The sequence below is a fragment of the Paralichthys olivaceus genome, chromosome 15 (assembly GCF_024713975.1).
Source record: "Paralichthys olivaceus isolate ysfri-2021 chromosome 15, ASM2471397v2, whole genome shotgun sequence".
Taxonomy (NCBI): Eukaryota; Metazoa; Chordata; class Actinopteri; order Pleuronectiformes; family Paralichthyidae; genus Paralichthys; species Paralichthys olivaceus.
In genome coordinates, this window is record NC_091107.1 from 19,159,805 (window position 1) to 19,174,303 (window position 14,499).

A 14,499-nucleotide genomic window follows, 5' to 3' on the forward strand; every position below is an offset into this window, starting at 1 on the left:
TGGTATTAGATTCATACTCGCAGTGACAGCTGGTTATAATATTTATTGGGGGGGCAGACAAACTGAGGCCAGACTCAACAAAAACAACACAACACACCATCCTGTAGTCTTCATCGAGCTGCTGAGCAATGCTAATCCTGCCGCAAAAATGTAGCCTCACTGTGTTGTCTAAGTGACTGTGGCAACTTTCATGCCTTTTGCATTTTTCAGAGAGATGTTTTAGCTCTTGTGCACCGGTCGTGGTGGTCACCAGTATCTCTGTGCTGACACTTTGAAAAAGCAATAAAAGGCATTAATTACACCACATCCAGTTAGTCAACTCTGTTTCTCATAACAAGAGTGGGAGAACCCCCGGGGGTAAGCTCGTCCTCCATCACTTGCCGGCTGCTGAATCTGTAAATCAGGTCAGTCTGGACCAAGCTCCTTTTTTTTTCTTTGAGTGAACGCTTTGTGAAATGGTGTTTTTGTAAAGAAATGACTAGATTTGCCGCAGTTACACTTGAAGTTGCCATATCTTTGTCGGTCACAGCAGAAGTAACTCTGTGACGGTGGACGTACCGGAGACGGCACCAGGGGTCGACCAATCACAATACCAATTCACTGTAAATAAAAGGGGGAGTGTCTTGTGAGCCGAGAAGTGGAAAACCAAAACCAATTCAAGAGCAGCCTCAGATCTCATTGTTGCCAAAGGTTTAAGGGTATTAAGGACATTCACTCTTATTTGTCCGGCGCCCCACACCAGGAAGTATAAGACAGAAATTAACCAACGACAATTTGAAAACAATTTATATTGAATGCTGATAGGCTCTTACAGTCTACCAGATGCATTGTGTGTGTAAACTATTATCTAATTCAATTATGTTTAACATGTTTAAATTGGCTTTTTTTTATCAGGATGTTGGGGGGGGGCATGCCCCAGCACTGGATACTAGATTGTTCAAAGTAATCTATAAATTGACAGAAACCTGATTCTGTGGCTTATTTGTAACACGGCATGACAAAACACAATTCTCTCTCTTCTGCCTGACAAAATGGAAATGAGACAGACATCGTTTTGATTTCTGTCAGTTTTATGCAGAGAATGAATCTATTCGATCTAAGTATATGAGTAAGTTTACCTGCCTGCATCTCAGTAAAAGACTAAAGGATGTGGATTTATGAGAAGTAGAATTAATTCAGAAAACATTTTTAAATCATGGTTATTAAATTCCAGATCCCTTTTGAAGAATTATACATATAATCTTTTGTTATTACATTCTACTAGCAACTTACACATTTACACATACTTCCATCATCTGTATCCAGCTTGCCACCTTTAATCTAGTTCACTAAATTACTTGATTTAAGGTTTGATATCAATATAGCACAAGCAGTTTTTGTAAAAAACATTTCAAAATCCACTGATTGTGGTTTCATATACAGGGCTATTCATTTTTTAACCTCACACATTACACATCTCTGCCTTGCTACATACAGACGGCGTGTGAACTGTGTGAATGGGTTTTGTGTGAGACTGAGAGAACAAAGGGAGAGTGGTTGGAGGCTGACGGTCGGACTGTCATTCACTGCTCAGTTCAATGCCTGTCATCATCTTCAGCATAATCATTTCCCCCTGGCACCTGATTATTTTTTATTACTTGTACTACACTGATCCTAAAACACACACACACACACACACACACACATCATATCAAAGAAAGATGTCTGTTGACGTCTGACAGCTGTGTTTGACTCGGGATCACACCACCATGTTGAGTATCTGCCAGAGGACACAGAGAGAAAGCCTTTGATTTCTCATGCAGCGTGGGGAGGATGGGAGGGTGGAGTGGGACAGTACTAAAATTCATTAATTCCAGTGATTTGCCAGTCAAAGCTTCTATTTTTTCAACTAGACCAAACATAAACAAACACAATCATGTGCAAATGAGTCCAAATAAGATGTGACAGTTCTATTGGGCTTAATTTATTACCAGTGATTATGCAGGCCCGCTTTCTACCGGCAGCCAGCAGCCGAGCGTAAATAAAAGAAATCAGCAGCTTTATGAAGAGTGGATATTATCAATTGTGATGGCTAAAGCTGCTGGCCTGATGAGATTCATTTAAGCACTGATATGAAAGCTCAGCTTCTATGAAAAGAATTGTATTTGAATTTGTATTATTGAGCACTCAATCTAAACTAGAAATGATTTTTTCATGCCCCGCTGCAGACTAAGTTGTCAATGCAGGGGTTAAATGGACACTATGCATTTTTAATGCAATATTTTAGGTCTCTATAAAATAGCAGACATTGGGAAATAAGCTTGATGGCAAGCTGGAAAAGCGATTTAAAGATTGTTTTCGCTGGTCATGAACGACCTAAAGCTGATTATCTGAAAGGTCTCCAGCTTTGCCTCAACACCTGATTAATCTAAAGTAAGACCCAAACCTGGGATAGATGTCTCCCCTTCTGACCGAGACAATTATTACACAAACAGCACTCTCCAACAATGAAAAGACACCAAAGGGGCTTGGCTGTTGATTGCATCTTTTTTAGACTGTAGTCATTCCTCTCAACACTGAGTTTCTTTTTTATCCTCAGTGTCATCTTTCTTGGATGAAAGTAACAGTCCCCTCACTTCAGCAGTGTTTAAGTCACAAGCCTGTGAACCACAGCACAGGTATAGGAGACTATGGTGAAGTGTAACACAGATGGGTTTATTAGAAACGTCACAGCTCTTATTGTAAGGCTTCATCACTGCAGTGGTGGTGAATACTCAGGACTGTATGAAAGATAACTCACAGAGGGTTTGTCTGGTGAGTCATTTAATGCAGTACATGACCTAATACTGCGAAGATGCAGGTATACAGTAGTTTTGAGGGTAGACCATGTCATACCAAAAGGTCACTGCTTTTCCAGCCATGGTCTGTGAGACTTGTGAGTATACAGTGTAAACCTAGAATACCAAATTCACTGATGTCATACTTATCAATAATCTAGTCAGGTGAGCGGCAGCGACACTGCTGACCACTGAGGCTCATAATATCAACCTGTTGGCTGTGAGCTGTCTAGGCTGCTCCACAGGGAATGTGGCTGATTTCTCAAAGGAGCCTCAGCGCTGCTCAGGGGCCAAAGGTTACGGTGCCTGTCAGGGCGTGTTATGTTATTTAGACAACACACAATGGTGGCTGCCTGAAACTAAACAGGGGAAGCTCTTAAAGGACATTTTCATTCTATTTGACGCTCAGTGCTTGGATCAATAATGGCATGGCATATAATAAGCACATCCATTCTAGTAACTAATGGTCATAAATCACAACGCATGAACCAAAAAAACAGAAACGTCTTGACACATCATCATTAAAGAGTCATAAAGGAATTCAAAGAGTTGTCTCATCTGTGCAGGTTGTTTGACAAGGATTTGCCAGAATACCATAATTTGCATGTTAGAGATGACAACAAGAGCAATAGACACAAGTGGTTGAAGAGCCTTAATTAGGCTTGTGAAGATGCTGCATAATTGCTTTAGCATTGGTGTCACTGTAAACAAAATGTGTTGATGTGTTTGCATGTTTACTCATCTTTTCCAACTGCATGCTTTTACATAGATCTTGGGATAATTGTAGAGTTTAACAAACTCGGATTAGGAACAGATCTGATCATCAGCTTAGACACCTGCATCCAAAGCCCTTATGTGTATATATTCTAATGCACTGTGGGAGTCAGGTTATAAATGCGTTAGTTAATCACTTTTATTGAAATATCAATTTAGATTTTGATGAGATTTGTGACAGGGCTTGATTGAAGGGTTGCTCTGGAAGAAGCTCCCCAAAATAAGAAATAATGCAGATCAGTAATATTCATTGGACACTAATTCAAATTATGCACAACACAATTACATATTTAGGTCAGTGACAAATAAAATGTTATAAAAACTTGTTTTAATAGCATGCATCAGTTATGTTCAAATGTATATTTTATATGTTGATTTCATATAATTTGAATTATTTGTATTTTTTAGTCAGGGAAAGTTCAGTGTGGGTTTTCCTTTTAAAATGTGAGATGAAAAAGTATTTTTATATGTTTCTGGAACAGTTTTTTAACACACAAGTGACCACAGTCCACTGGAGCAAACCACACAAAACTTTGCAGACCTCCCAGTGTGTGTGGACTCTAGGATTAGGCATGATTCTCTGGCTGAAGGCTTCTCTCCCAATAGAGTGAGACAAAAGGAATCTTCCTCTCTCAGTTGGCCAATAATGACCTTTTTGGAGCCATTCACTGTCGTTAAGTGAAGAGCCTGTAGCCAAGGCCTTAAAACCCATTACAAGTTCTGATTGTTTCATATATTTCACTAATTGAATGCCATCCCTTAGCCACTTTTCATCAGTGAAGAGCCCATGCTGGTTAACTGATTTGGATATAATTTGCACAACGAGAGCTTCAATCACAAGAGACAAACATTTTCCCTCTCATTAAAGAGCACATTAAAGATTATCTTCTCTAGTTGCCACAGTGACTCTATCTAATATGATTTGCTGGAAGTGTGCAGAGAACAATTTCCCTGTGTGATCCTGCGAGACTTGTATTTTCTCTCGTCTCTTCTCTCGCCTCCTTTGTCTTCTGCAGTAAGTGAGTCTAAAGAGACCTCTTTGATCTTGTCTCATTGCTCTCAATACTCCAGTCTGAATTTAAATCACAAGGCCGACTATTTTAGGAACAAAGCTGCTGTCGTGCTGAACAAGGGAAAAGAGGCACTCACTTTTATTTCTACCGCAATCCTGTCAGAATAAAATTTGCTAGGCAGAAGGAGAACCTGTGCTTATTAGAATGTGTCATTTGAATTCATCACTTGATCATTTGTAAAATTAGGCCGCTAATAATTGTCTGTGATGATTGTGATTCATTTTGCATACCAAATGCTAAAACATATACGAGTGTAAAGCTTTGACTTTCAACTGATTCAGGGCTGCTAATGAATAATTTATGACCAACTCTTGTCAACAAAGAAAAACCTCTTCATTTTTTAAATCATTGTTGTTAGGTGAATTAATCATTATATGTACACATCATAATTTTTATCTAAAAGTGCCCATGTAGCCAGTGGTCATTTTAAATTCAAATATTTTAAAAGCATTATTTTGAAGAAGACATTGAAAACTTTTTACAAAGGTTTGCTTACTCCATAATCTACTCTAATGGGATTGTTTACTTGCTACTGTCAAAAAATGCTCAATACTTGAATAACTGTACTTTAAGCAATTTTCTAGTGTAGCCTATCGTAAATGCATATATGTTTTTCAAATACATGGCCCAGATTTAAACTGCTTGCCCTCCGGCAATGTTGGCAATATTCTCTACCGACTCAACTCCAGAGCTCATTACTGCCAGGGGAAAAGCTTATTCTGTGACAATTCACTGTGAATGTTTTCTTTAGCCCAAAAGAGTTTGCAGAAATTTCTCAAACTGTTTTAATTACGTCTTTTAACTGTATTTAAAATCTGAACATAAAAACAATCAAGGAAAGGTGGTAAACATTACAAAAGCACCAGATGTCAACACTTATACACTTTTTTGCAGAATATATGAGGATGCTCATAACGTTTAAATGTCATAGACATTAAGACTAACCGATGAATACTATTAGTTAAACAGTTAGAATATATTTAGAATGAGCTTCTTGAGGCAGGTCACTCTGAAGGGTATTATCTCTACATTCCTATATATTGCTTCCATCTGAGTAGGTATTCTCTGCTGCTGGTCTCACAGTCAACAGACTGCACCAGACTAACTCCACAGCACGTTGTTATTTCTGAATAAAAAACCAGCAAACAAGCTGCTAGTTCTGAATAGGGTTGATTATTATGATTGCCCACTGAACATTACAAACATTCACATCATTGCAAAGCTTTGCTTTCTGCCTGTATGAAAAGGCTTTGCCTTTTTCAAAAAGCCAGGAAACATGCCATGAGAAATCTCCGTGGGATTTGATTCAAATTCATAGCAAGATCTTCACAGGCTCTCTTCTGCTTGTCTCAAATATCCCATAAAAAGACTTTCTCCTCCATTTTACAGGTAGAAAACATTTGATGGTCTCGTTGTACAGTAAAGTGCTTTTGCTGACTCTGGCCCGTGACGGACTCTTGGCACCTCTATTGCTTTTTTTTTTTCGCTGACTGACATTGAATTTACTGGCAGAGGGATCCTCGCTGTAAACAAGAAAGGGAAGTGTCAAAGGTTGGAGGAATAGGGATTTAAGCTTGACAAGGGATCAAGGCTGAAAGCCACATAAAGCTGTACTCATAAAAGGGCATGGCTTCCCATAGCAGGTGTCAAACAAGGAAGATGCACGTAATGGCTCTTGGCTGACAGACAGACACAGGGCTGCCATGAGAGAGTAGGAAAGGATGGGTTATAACACACACTACACTCTTAACCATCTAGATCCTCTCACATGGGGGCAGTGTTGGACCACCTGTCACACTGCCTTCCTCCTCCTCCTCTTCCTCCTCCTCCACTTGTTGATGTGCTCTTCATCTACTTCAGCTATCAGCGCTTTGGGTGTCAAGGGGCACTGGACCTCATACTCTGTACAGATTGCCTTGTTATCCACTAAATGTTCTTCAGAATTATAATGTTGAACTGCTGATAGAGCAACAACTCTTTGAAGAGTAGTGACATGAAGTACAGACGTACACATAGTAATAACTGTAGAGCTTACTTTGCTCAAAACCGATTATGCTATTAAATCAGCATTTTAACCGATTTTTAGTTTTAGATTAAAGTTTGTATCACAGACTCAGGATCAGCACAGTTGTTTTTTGCACGATCATTGCCACATTTACTGATGTAAATTGTTAACAGGGAGAGAAGTGTGTACTAAAGAGTTAAGCATTCTGTCATGGCCAGAGTTTGATTATTATAGCTGGATGCTAAAGTTCTGCAGATGATATTGTGTTTTTTTACTGTGATTTTTACTGCAATACAGTCAAGCTATATTTAAATAAATGTGAAAAATACTGACTGCCCACTATCGATTTTGTCCAGGTACTTCAGCAAAGAAACAGCAACCCATAGGAGAAATGAGCTGTTTTCAGGCCACAGTGACAACCTGAAGCACCCCCATCTAAAGCACACTCTCTCCATGCAGCCTCCTTTTACACAAATCTGTTCCACAGGTGGTAGAGAGCGGGCACGGTCTGGTTCAGTGTGTATCACAGCGGGTGGCTTTTCTCCCCATTTCACAATACCCATTGATTTGTGAGCCGGTGCTGCGCTGGTCCCTCGGCAGGTATCTCTCCTCTTTCTCTCTTTCTGTGCTTGCTTGGCTCCAGCCTGGCAGCAGTCATCTGAGGATAACTGCAGCGTGAGAAGATGGCAATACATCACCAGTGGGTGGACTGCTGTTGTTTCATTAAACATGACCCCAGTGCACCTTGGGAGAGGCAGTGCATACGGACAGCATGTACATTTGTCTTGTCTCTGCTGGAGGGAAAGAGATGCAAACAAATTGATTTTGAAAAAGCTTTAATGGTTGTGCATCTGGATCCTAATGAGAAACTGGATGTTTGCTAAATGTGCTCAGCAGGAAATATTTCTTATTAAATATTCCTTGTAAGTTCTATCTAGCCTGTGATGAAATTATTTTATATCACACATTCATAAATTACATGTGACTCATGAAAAACATCTAGAATCGAACACTGAGTTCTAGGTTTGTCTTTGATTCATGACGGCAGTATGTGCTGCTTGGAAACAGCATGGGCTTTTATGTGAATTGGTCTGTGCCAAGCAATGGAGTTAACATATGTCTGCCTGGACTGGAATACAATGAAAACTTTAATCTTGCTTGGAAGAAGACCTGTTGAATAAAAGAATCGTTAGAGAGTTCGATAATAACACAGACTACTGCCAGCCGTCTCAAATTTTAGGAAATGAATTGTTTCATAATTTGACTTAAGCCAAGATCACGAAGCGGGGGATAAAATGAGGGCTTGGTATAAAGGCTGTGTATCTGACAAGAAGTGAGACACTGATAAGCAGAGCCTCTTGCTCTTTTTCCATTTCCTGTCATCTCTGTTTTCCTGCCACCAGTTCTTAATTCCTCTTCTCGGGAACCCCAACATTCCTGTGGTGAGAACTCACTGGTGGATCCCATTTCCTGCCATTCTCTGCTCAGAGCACATGCAGACAAACACACATGGAGATTGTTACCCAGTCAAAAGACCATGTAATCCAACCAGTTTCCTGTAGGGTCTTGCTTTTTCTTCCTCCCATGACCATTTATGTCAGTACAGGTTCAGTCTAAACACTGCAACGATTTCTGTAAACTAGAGGAAGCACGTGTGTGTTTAGAACTAGCTAAGTGATCACAACCTTTCCTATCCTGAAAACCCTTGACATCATCGGTTGAGTATGGAGGTGTCAGTCATTCAGGACCAGAGCAGAAGCCTGAGTTTTTCTCATGGGATTTACTTGACAATAATGATGGATGGATGAATCTCATTAGAGCTCAGAGGACAGCGTAGACTGGAAGAGAGGATCAACTCTGAATCTTTCTTTGGTATTATCCACAAATAAAAATCAGGATTTCTAAGAAACCATCACATTCTCAAATCACTGTAGATTCTCTTATGGTATGTTTTGTAATTTATGTTGCTTTTGCATGCACCGTAATGCATACATCTATGTACAAATATTTACAGTCTATTAGTAGATATGTCACCATGGGCACGACGTTGAGTGTTCCAAACTCTGTCACATTATGTTTAATGTCTATTACATTCATTGTGTCTTATTGCAGTTACTAATTGCTATACGACGTATAGATCTGAGTGTAAATAAGATGGGGAAATAACAAGGAGTTGAAGCTTTTGCAAAATAAGAGAGTACACTCAAAAGGGTATATGACAGCATCGTACATTAAACTGTGTCAGCGTTGGATTTTTAAAGTCTGGGGGAAAGTCTTTGTGAGCAAATGGATAGCACTATTTTTCGTATGCTTTGCGTTACTATATGCAGCAGTTTGTGTACACCACGTAAGAGTAGAGCTAATGTTATTAAAGAACTTGTTAGTAGAGTTTGAGTGTAGAGGTGGAGACAATATATTTTAGATAAGGGTATAAAGGTGTCCAATTGAATAAAAATAGCATAAATTGTTGTGTAATGTTTTTGAAACCTGAGCTTTAAACAGAAGTTACAATCCTGCGTGCATTCTCACCACCACACAGCTGTTCTGTCAGTGCACAAACTGTGTGTTCTTGTTGGATTTTCAGTTATTTTAAGTATTAAAAACTACTACTAACCTCCTTTTAAATAATGAAGCATTTTGTTAGTTCATGCAGGACACGGAGTCACGTGCTCAGCTGTCAGCTACCGACGGTTATGGGTGCTCGTCAGTCACCCACCAATCACAGCCCATTCTCTTACCAAAGCGGTCCCATTAAATACGACCTCATCCTCACTGATCCCTGCTCAGCTACACTGCCACCCACGCCTGCTGCCGGCAACTTGCCACCACCCCAGCCTCCACCTTTTAGACCCGAGTCCAAACACGGTCGTGGCAAACCATATTCATCTTGAAACAAACGTACCTTGAGTGCTATGCCCACCGGGGGGTTCTGCATATGTTTCCTGTTTTATCTTAGCGCGATGCTCAGCTAATCCAGGGAACATCCAAAGAATGGAGCCTTCAGCGCCAATCATAACTGTATCCCCATTTGCAACAAATTGGTGAATCATGGCAAATGTTCCTGACTGATCTGTATATGTTTTAGAATAAAAAAATAATTTATCCAATTGTCACTAGGCTTGAAACAAAAATGGTAAATCAACAGTACCGACTGGAGCATTTTTAAAATCGTCCTTAATTGGCTTCAGACTTTTTTGTACATGATGCAAGTACAAAGTGCATAATGAGAAACTCTTGAATGTAGACTTTGTCAACACTCACACATGAATTTTGATGAATACCAGGGTAGGGCGCTATACGAATAGGCAAATATACTGTGTGTGTGTGTATATGTGTGTGTGTGTGTATATATATATATATATATATATATATATATATATATGTGTGTATATAATAGGCAAGTATATCAGTGAATGCAAACATGGAAGAGCTGTGGCCATGGATCTCACTTCACTGCTCCGTGTGCAAATAAATATGACTGTCAGTTTTTGTTCATGATGACCAAATAATCATCTTACTTAGTCTGAGTTTACATGTGTCTCTTGATGGTCGGTGTGTGTCTGCATTAGGTGTGGGAATCTCGAGGCACCTCACGATTCGATTCCGTCAAAGAATTTTATTACTATACATGATTTATTTTTTCATCACTGCTTGACACTAGCCTCATGATTTGTGCTCTAAAAAGTATTTTAGACAGTTAATGTTATTACAAGGCCACTGTAATTTACAGAATCAGCCAATCACTGGCAGACGATACATTTGTCCAAACGTCCAAACCAATACCATCCTGTTTGCTGTTGATAGAAAACAGTATTTAAATGTTTTGTTGGGTTACTAAATGGAAGTCATAACGACAAGTAAAATGCAGTTACACAATTATTGTCGACTGTGATGTTTTGATACAAGATGACCTAAAAGTTATTGACTTTTGAAACAAGTGAAACGTTTTGAATTGATAGTCTAGTTTAGGCTTTGTATTTGAAAATGTTATCTTAATAAACTAAGCAGAGCTAATATGGAAGTGTATTAAAACCCACTTTCTGAAAAAATCAAAGTATAACATTAAAGTTAAGTCCTCCAAGGCTTTTTTTCCCACTTCTTCTTCTGTATATATGTTTTGAAAATTATTCTTTCATTGATAAGATGTTATATTGTTTGAAAAAGCATGCTTTAGTTCCTGGCTCTGGAAATTGCAGCAAACAAAACAATTTATCTGTTCTTCAATCACTTGAACACATATGACAGGTATTGTAATTTTACAGTCTTTCTCTGACATACTCTGTGCAAAGTGGGATTTCATGCAGTATTACCTGGAACTCCAGTGAAAAACATTTAGTGCCTCTGTCTAATGAGCACGACCATTATTACCCTATTGTTTGATCACCCACTCAGGTCACTTACTGCCCACTAATCCTCTTTATTTAAAGTATTAGAGGGTGGAATGAAAACTAACAGGCCTTTCACTCCTTCAGGACAAGAAAAGTCCATCTGTTCCATAAAACTCCCCCCATATAAAAACACAAAAAAAACCTCCGCGCCTCTGAAGCGCTGCAGCCCAGAGACTTCTCTGAGATTATTATTCCTCTCCTTTCTCCCCTGTAATATAAAACAGCTGTTGTTTTGAAATCTCATATTTGGTGTGGGGCTCAGTAATTAGAGAAATAGCATTGTTGTGTCATACACAGTTGTGCTTTAACCCACACTGTGCATGTGCATGGAGTGTATGTACAGGTGTAAAGTGTTGACTGCAGGTGTGTCTGCATGGGAAGATTAGATTGATGTGATGCAGCCTGAGGTTGTGGAGGAGAGTGTGAAGGCTTTTAAATTGTAAACTGCAGATGATTGCGCAGCACATTTCTCCAATATTATCATGCATAGCATTCCTCTCTTTTTTAGACATAGCACAGGCTTTGCAAGATGTTGACACTGTATTAAATAGTCATCTTAAATCATTTACTCTCACATCAGCTCTCTTTAATTCATTCATATTTTAAACGAGTGAGCCAGAATTTGCCAATGGAGTGTCATAATTGCATTTATCTCCACTAGTGCAAGTTACTTTTGAATTAAGGCTGTTTTCAGATGAATATCACTTGACCCAAAAATATTCTTGAAAAGAGCTGATTTGGTTTGGAATGAAGTGGAGTTATTGAACCTTGTTGATAGTGTCCTACTTATTTCATGAAAAATTAGATTTTAATAACCAACCACTTTGAAAATAAATCGTTATGGACATTTTCTGCAGTGTGAACACATAGAATTGTTTGTCTCTTTTTCTCTGCCTTACTCTCAGGATTTTTTTTTCTTGCGCTTAATGCTTCCTATCTCTCACTGCAAAGCGTTTTGTTCAGAAAGCCAATTTTCTCCAGGCTATACTGGCCTCAGGAGACCAAAGGAAACCTTTCCCAAACCTGATCCCTCACACCTCCAGGGACCCTGAGTTTACATGTTGAAGCACCTCAATCTGATAAACTCCCTGCAGGCTCTTGTTGCATCTCTAAGCCAGCACAACACACTCTTGGTGCCTACGCATCAGCACCTGCATATCCCCCATCTGTGCATTTCAAAGTGTCGCAGTTTGAGCAATATTAACTTTCTCAGTAATGTGAGAAGGGGAGATAGAGAAGTTTTCCAGAAAAATAAACACATGGTTTGTTGAACACTATGAGCACCTTAGTGCAGAGTCAAAGAGTAATGAGATAATCTACCAACTAATTCCAAAATGTCTGTCTGTCTGAATGTGGAACGCATATGTCGAGAAGAGTTAATCTTATCAGCTTCAAACTTGGCATGTGTATTTTTAAATTGCCTGAGGAAGTGTTGGATTTTCTGTGATTTGGACACGTGATACCCTTAATATTGATAATATTTGAATAAGCAGGCGACCAGTAGTCAGTGAGGACGGGGCAGTGTGCTGTCAGTCTGTGCACTGACAGTTTAATCTTTTTCTATGTTCTTGGATAACCCACAGCAGCAGCAACAGGTGGCCCGCAGCCAGTATTATCTGGCCTGCCAGACCATTTCGATTAGTTGTTGATCTCCAACATGGCAGCTGCATTCATAAAATCAGTTTCTCTTAAGCAAGTTGTGTACAAAGTAAAAGCACAATGTTTGATTTGTTTGCTTTACAACTAGTTGAGAGAGGTTTTATTTTAAAAAGTTGTGAACTTGGGTCTGAATATTGTGTTGATTGCTCAACAGACCTCTGAAAAACTGTGTAAGTCAGTCAAACTTTTATAAAAGACACACGTGAACTGGTATTAAGCACATTCTGTTTCATTTTATCAAAAACATTGACTATAAGATCTTCATTGCAGATCAACCAGGTGGGATGATCACAAAGTATTCTCACCTCACTCTGGATGATCGACTGTTTATTGGCTGTGGCTGAGGGGGTGCACGTCTGCAGGTCAACAACCCGTGAGTAGAATCCCAGCCCATTCAAGTCATGCAACATAGATATTTTTCATCCTGTTTTTTTTTTTTAAATTCAGTGCTATTAAGTACTAAACAAATCTAATCTGGCAGCACATCACTTACAGATTTAGAGCTGGATAAAGTTCAATGCTGCTACCCGAAAATCTTCGATGAATATTCCGTCTCCTTAGGGTTGGGTTGTGAATATAGTGTTATGGGAGAATGTGGGACACACTTGGCGTGTGAATTAATGACGATGTTTTGGGGGATTGAAAAATACGAGAGCTTGAGTGAGTGAGTTTCCTTCTTTTGTGCACACTTGATTTGTTCATTTACAGCATACGGACAATTTACTGACCGTACGTTTAATCTAAACCAGACTGAACAAGATCATGTTTCAGACAAGGTGCAAACATTATTTGAATCCAAACATAAATCCAGCCATTTCTGCTGGTGTCGTGGCAGCTCGGCTCAGCTCTGTCTCTCATGAGCTTCTCTCGAGTGCGTCTCTTTTAGTCTCTCCGTGTGTCTCTCTCCTGTGTGGCAGCTCTTCTGTGCCTTATGAATCCACGGAGAGTTTATTTTCCAACTACTCTGAGCTGTGCCAATCAACTCTCCCTGGTTCACCTGGAGGTTCTCTGAGCTCCTCCACAGCCTCATTTCCTAAGAACGAGACTCTCATTGAGTTATTACAATAATGGACTGACCATGTGAACTCATGATTCTTTTTAAAATGTTGATACCTCAGTAGGCAGAGATTAAGTTTTGCCGATAGCTTAGAGGGATAGTTCATCATTATCCACTCACCACTAAGCCAATGGAGGTTCAGGTAAAGTGTTTGAGTCCACAAAACACTTGAAGAGTCTCAGAATATGAATATTGGGGCTTGAAGACACTTGGACGACACCACAGGAGCAGTATGGAGGCATGTTTATTCTGTTGTTTTTCTAACGTCTGAAGAAGGGCTCGTATTAACTTCAATTGTATTGGATTTGGCTGCAATGCTGTTTACCCCTGAAACTCAAGAAGTGTTTTGTGGACTCGAACACTTCACCCACCCCTCCATCGGCATAGTGGTGAGTAGATAATGTGAATTCAGATTTTTGTGTGAACTATCCCTTTGAGGAAGGATTTTTTTCCAAACCTTGAGCCATGGAAACAAACATGTATTTACTTTACAAATATAGTAGTCATCCAGTGTAACACTATTGGCCCTTCATTTGAACTGTGGGTAGTAAATCATCAGGAAAATGTTGTCTGCTGGGTAATGGTTGTGCTTCAGCTTAATGACGTGCCGGTTGAGAAAGAGAGAGGGAGGGAAAGAAACGATAATAGGGGAGTCTTACAAATAATCATTAGATTAATGTCATCCACATCAACTGCAGGTCAATATGTGTGAAATTAAACTTGACGT

General features: G+C 39.4%; 1 long non-coding RNA gene across 1 annotated transcript in view; it reads left to right on the forward strand.

Annotated features, from left to right (window-relative positions):
• Positions 1 to 14,499, forward strand: part of LOC109628500 (uncharacterized) — a 119,430-nt gene that overhangs the window by 25,983 nt on the left and 78,948 nt on the right. The window contains exon 2 of the long non-coding RNA XR_011246226.1: positions 12,986 to 13,088. This is a non-coding gene — a long non-coding RNA (uncharacterized lncRNA). The remainder of the gene's footprint in view (positions 1 to 12,985; positions 13,089 to 14,499) is intronic.